General features: G+C 40.5%; 1 pseudogene; it reads left to right on the plus strand.

The window, feature by feature from the left end:
• Positions 1–5,307: 5,307 nt before the first annotated feature.
• LOC123936897 lies at positions 5,308–6,268 on the plus strand (annotated as a pseudogene).
• The last annotated feature ends 371 nt before the right edge of the window (positions 6,269–6,639 follow it).

Genomic DNA, 6,639 nt, shown 5'->3' on the forward strand with positions numbered 1-6,639 from the left:
GCAAAGGCAAGGGAAGCAAGGGCAAAAATGAACTATTAGGATTTCATCAAGATCAAAAGCTTTTGCACAGCAAAGGAAACAGTTAACAAAACCAAAAGACAACTGACAGAATGGGAGAAGATATTTGCAAACGACATATCAGATAAAGGGCTAGTATCCAAAATCTATAAGGAACTTAGCAAACTCAACACCCAAAGAGAATTTCTGCCTTTTAAATGCGTATTTAGACTATTTGGGGATTGTTCCTTCTGAGCCTTTTGAGTGTTCTTTTTCTCGTTTGCCACAAGTAATTTTCTGGCACTCAAGCATTGCCCCATATGCAGACGAAAACTCAGGAGATCCTCTGCAGATCTCTCAAATTCTCTGAATCTCCCTCCTTTCAGGTGCTCTGCCCTATAAAAGTTTTTGTTTTGTTTTGTTTTGTTTTTTACTGAGATACAATTGTCATATAGCATTGTGTAAGTTAAGGTAGACAGCATGTCGGATTTAATACATCTACTAACTCTATCATATTATTATTTTTTCATGGTGAGAACAATTAAGATCTAGTCCCTTAGTAACTTTGAAGTTTACAATACAGTATTGTTGAATTGTATCCTCCCAATGCTGTGCACTAGATTTCCAGAACTCTCCTACTGGTTGCCAAGCATATATACTTAAACATCACCCCACTTCCTCCATTCCAGGCCTCTAGCAACCACCATTTTACTCCCTGTTTTACAAATTCAGTTATTTTCTATTCTACATGTAAGTGATATCATACAGCATTTGTCTTTCTGTCTGACTTACCTCACTAAGCATAATGCCTTAAATACCTTAGCCTCTTAGGCTATTTGATTTCTCAGTTTCACATCATCAACACAGGGGTACCACTGACTTCCATCGGGAGCATCCTCCTTTTGCCATGGCCTGGAAACTTTCAAGTGTAGACTAGAAGAATTGTAGGGCTCACCTTTTTTGTTTCTCCTCTCTCAGAGAATTCTGGCCTTTGTTGCTTGATGTTTCATGTCTTGATATACCATTGTTTCACATATATTTTCCAGTTTTTGTTATTTAAGCAAGAGAGTAAACCCAGTTCCCCATTATGACAAAAGGTCTCCTATGGTGAGGAAGTGGAGAAAGGGGAACTCTCTCATACTGTTGGTGGAAATGCAAGCTTGTGCAGCCACTCTGGAAAACTGTATGGAGATTCCTCAAAAAGTTGAAAAATAGAGCTACCCTATGACCCAGCAATTGCACCACTGAGTATTAACCCCAAAGATACAAATGTAATGATCTAAAGGGGCACCTGCACCCCAATATTTATAGCAGCAGTGACCATGATAGCTAAACTATGGAAAGAGCCCAGATGTCCATTGACAGATGAATGAGTAAAGAATATATATAAAATACATATATTATATATATATAATACATTTTATGTATCATGTATATACAATGTGTATATATATACATATATGTGTGTGTGTGTATATACATATATATATATATATATATATATAAAGTAATATTACCCAGTCATTTAAAAAAATGAAATCTTACCATTTGCGATGATGTGGGTGGCACTGGAAGGTATTACTTGGTGAAATTAGTCAATCAGAGAAAGACAATTATCCTCTGGTTTCACTTATATGTGGACTATAAGAAATAGCACAGAGGATTATAGGGGGAAGGGAAGAAAAACTGAATGGGAAGGAATCAGAGAGGGAGACAAACCATGAGCGACTCTTAACTATGGGAAACAACCTGAGGGTTGCTGGAGGGGAAGTGGGTAGGGGATGGAGTAACTGGGGGACTGACATTAAGGAGGACATGTGGTGTAATGAGTACCGGGTATTACATGAAACTGATGAATTACTGAAGTCTACATCTGAAACTAACGATGTACTATATGTTGGATAACAGAATTGAAATTTTTTTAAAAAAAGGAAAATTAAAAAGAGCACCTACACTGGCAAAGTCTTGCTCATTCTCCAAGTTGATGAATGTAGTACCCCGATTGCCTTAGCTAATTCCTTGATGTTTCCCATTTCCACTAATGGCCAGTCTCACCTCTGCTCCAACTGGTTGGTGACCTGAGACCAGCAATGGTCATTCAGCATGTCTCCCGCTCTTTCTCGCCTGAACTAGACACTCGGGCAGGGTTTCCAAGACCTAGAAGAAAGGTACACAGATGAAAGGAGAAACCAGAAAAAATCAGTCCATATAATTTAAAGATCCCTTGCCCTTGACAATGGATTTGTCATCTTCTCATTGTACTCACATACATACATACATGCATATAAATTGTCTTCAAGAAAAAACCATTAATGTTCAGTTTTTTATGACTTCTTCCTTCTCTGTCCAAGGTCATTCTCTATCATTTATAGCCCAGGAAAAACACAAACCAAGGTTCCTATGTCCCTACCATTCCAACCCACCACCACTGGGATCCATTTGATATCCCAAGGGGCCTCAGTGCACATCTGGGAAGAAGCCAGTCCACATTCCCACACTCTAATCACATTCCCCTCAGCTGCAGGGGTGAACAACTGGAGTTCAGGTGTGGTTAAGGTGACCCCTTCAGGGAAGATGGCTGCACAACCATTAAAAGCAGGCTTGAGGGGCGCCTGGGTGGCTCAGTGGGTTGGGCCGCTGCCTTCGGCTCGGGTCGTGATCTCGGGGTCCTGGGATCGAGTCCCGCATCGGTCTCTCTGTTCAGCGGGGGCCTGCTTCCCTCTCTCTCTCTGCCTGCCTCTCTGTCTGCTTGTGATCTCTCTCTGTCAAATAAATAAATAAAAAATCTTTAAAAAAAAAAAAAAAGCAGGCTTGAAAGAAAGCCCACACGTTTGCACGGGAAATCCTGTGGTCCCCAAGAACTGGAGTGAGTGTGGGAATGGGGGAGGCAGGAGAATGAAGCTTCTGGTTTGCAGGTGGTCCAGCCTGGCCCATTGAGGCAGTGGTGTCTGGAGGATGGGACACCCAGAGTGGGGGCTCCAGTCGCCCAGTTCTAAGGGTGGTACTGCCCCACTGTAAAACTCTTATTAAGGAACCATAACAAAATGTATTTAACTACTTAAATACTTCCGGTAAGAAACCTGGTTCTCTCTGTATCTCATGTAAATTACTGGGAAAAATCAGACTCAAGAATTTAGTGACAACAAGTAATTTTATGTAAAAAACAAAACAAAATAAAACAAAGAAACCTAGGGTGCCTGGGTGGCTCAGTAGGTTAAAGCCTCTGCCTTCGGCTCAGGTCGTGATCCCAGGGTCCTGGGATGGAGCCCCGCATCGGGCTCTCTGCTCAGTAGGGAGCCTGCTTTCCTCTCTCCCTCTCTCTCTGCCTACTGGTGATCTCTCTCTCTCTGTCAAATAAATAAATAAAATCTTTAAAAAAAACAAACAAAAAAAAAAAAAAAAAACAAAGAAACCTGAAGACTTCAGCAGAAAAAAATTTCCCCCTTATTGGTCAAGAGGGCTTCTGATAGGAAGGGACTAAAATAACAGAGATGTCTGGGGAACAGATTACCAGAACACAAATGAAACAAAGCGTGCTTCTTGAAAAACAAAATATTGAAAGTCCATTCTAACCAGTATTTGTTTATAAGAGATAGAGTTATATTTGTTTGCAATGTTGTTCTCCAGTTCGAGTCCCATGATAGGGCTCAGACATCCAGCAGATGTCCTCATATGAAAGTGAGCCCCAAAGGGAGAGTTTACGCAACCATGAGGTGTCACAGGAAGGTAAAGCAATGTTGTCTGCCAAGGGGTTCCTTCAGTTCATTTCACCTCAAACATTTGCTCAAACTTCACTAACATGTAAGTTTGTCATGTGGAAATAAAAGAAAATCTTCCAGAGAAAAATCTGACCATACCCTGCCAAACTAATTCCTTACTAGATTTGTTTATATGAGTTTGCAGCTGACTAAAAGGCAGTTTATTATTTCTTTCAGCGAGCCTAGCTTCTTCTTTTGGAAAAAACAATCTGAAAATGTTTTTTTATACATTAGCAAGATCTCTTTTATTGCCTTGGATCAGTAACAAACTTGAAAGATTTGTTTATATGTTTCTCTTACTACGTCCTTAAATAAAGTTCACAAACCAAATGCGAAGATTAGCTTCATTAATGCATGACAAAGGGAAAAGTGTCATACCTGAAACAAACTTGGAAAAGCATCCAAAATGCAACATAGTTTTGCAACGAATTACAGTGATACTAAAAGACAAAAACTAGGTTTGATTTAAAGTCATAACAACACAGACTGATATTTCATGGAAAACTTACTTCTTATCTTCAGAGGGAGAAATAGAGAAGACCAGAGTTTTCAAAGAGAAAAATGATCAGAAATTACCTTTTAATCCCAGCTGGACGTGCATATTGTTTGTGTCTAACATTAATTCCAGCTGAAATTTAAATGAATCTTACCAGAAAATTGGCAGCGTAGAGATATGAGAATGAAGTATAAAATATTAGGTGTTTGATTTGTGCAGGAATTTGGACTTGTTCTGAGACTGAAAAAAAGATATATGATTTTAAAAAGTACTAAGTTAGTGAGCAGGTCTATTTGTATGAAAAGACTACATGAAGCAGTTCATCCTGAAGGGAAGTGATTATGTCAAACTGCTCAGGAAAAGAATCAGGTATATGCTTTAAGGAATTAGGCTTTGTTTAAAGGGTCTCAGGAAGCAGCTGTTATGTTGAAATGAGACAAAATGCATAATGCCCTGAGAATTACAGAACCAAAACTCATCGGTGCCCTTTCCACACTGTCAGCATTGACTCTTAACCAGAACTGCTCGTTTGGAAAGTAAAACACACCAAGGAAGAATTGACTACAAATGTCACCCCTCCCCATACTCTAACACCCCAAAATATGTCCCTTTCACAAGTAGAAGAAACTTCTGCTCCAGGAAAAAGTCACTAAGGCAAACTTGAAAGAGTAAGAGGCTGCAAAACAAAAGGGGGTTTTTTAATATATTTTTTAAAGATTTTAATTTATTTATTCAACAGAGAGAGATCACAACTAGGCAGAGAAGCAGGCAGAGAGAGAAGGGGAAGCCGGCTCCCTGCTGAGAGAGAGCCTGATGCAGGGTTCAATCCCAGGACCCTGAGATCATGACCTGAGCCGAAGGCAGTGGCTTAACCCACTGAGCCACCCAGGCGCCCCAAAAACAGTAGTTTTTGTCAATGAATAATTATTTCCAATAAACTCTGGTTGATAATTACCCTCTTTATATTTACCCTGCTTTTACAAGCAATAGCCTGAACAGTGAGGTCCTAGCACAGGCAGTGTACTGGATTGTTGTCTTGGAGGGGCAGGCAGCAAGATGGAAGGGCCAGCTGTGGCATCTTTGATCAGAAAGGTGATCAGCCCTCCTTAATACTTAAGGAGGGCACGTACTATGATGAGCACTGGGTATTATATATGAATCATTGAACACTACATCAAAACTAATGATGGGGGTGCCTGGGTGGCTCAGTGGGTTAAAGTCTCTGCCTTCGGCTTGGGTCATAATCTCAGGGTCCTGGGATCAAGCCCCACATCAGGCTCGCTGCTCAGCAGGTTCCCTGCTTCCCCCTCTCTCTCTGCCTACTTGTGATCACTGTCTGTCAAATAAATAAATAAAATCTTAAAAAAAAAACTAATGATGTACTATACCGCGTCTAACTGAAATAAGAAGAAAGGAAAGGAAGGAAGGAAAGAAGGAAGGAAGGAAGAAAAGGAAGGAGGAAGGAAGGAAGAAAAGGAAGGAGGAAGGAAGGAAGGAAGGAAGGAAGGAAGGAAGGAAGAGGGAGGGAAGAGAGAGAGAGGAAAGAATGAAAGAAAGACAGAGAAAGGAAGGAAGGAAGGAAGGTAGGTGATCAGCACTGCAAAAGCCCCCGAGGCCATTGGTTCATGCCTACCGTCAAGCTGAGTGAGTAGACAGGGCCACTTACATTTCAACACAGTGAGGCATGGACCCTTCATGTGGATAGCTGGTGCCAGGAGGGACAGCAGCAGAAGCCAAAAAAGCTTCTATAAACATGAGTGAAATTCGGACAGCTGCAGGCTGTGACTTCACTAATGTGGTGAAAACAACTGTTTTGCTGGCTGACATGAATGACTTCAATACGGCCGATGAAATGGACAAACAGCATTTCATGAGTCATCTTCCTGTGAGAGCTGCTCACCAGCTTGCTGCTTTGCCCAAAGGAGGCCACGTGGAGACTGAAGCAGTGGCTGACCAAGGACCTCTAACAACGGCATTGCTAGAAGTGGGTTTGGCATTATTTAGTCTGGAATTATAATCATGTTTTTAAATTAACAACTTAATTTTTACAGTTGATGTTGGAAAGTGTATGACTGACTAAAACATTGGAAGTTATTATGGAAATACCATAAAAAAGGGGGAATTGAGCATGAACTAAAGATGAGATGACAAATCCAGGTATAGCGTTATAAATCATGCAGACGCACACTCTTTACTGGTGTGGGAAAGGAGACACTCGTTACATACTTACATAAATAAATAAAAGTAAAGGGAAATAGCATGTAAGAGAGATGAGTCACTGTTCCTGATTGATAATAAAGAGCACACCTAATTCAATTAAATCCTGTTAATTTAATGAGATGAAATATTTAGTTTTCCCACCAGCTATGTAATTCTGCTTTTACTTGA

The sequence above is a fragment of the Meles meles genome, chromosome 2, assembly GCF_922984935.1.
Source record: "Meles meles chromosome 2, mMelMel3.1 paternal haplotype, whole genome shotgun sequence".
In the NCBI taxonomy this organism is placed as follows: domain Eukaryota; kingdom Metazoa; phylum Chordata; class Mammalia; order Carnivora; family Mustelidae; genus Meles; species Meles meles.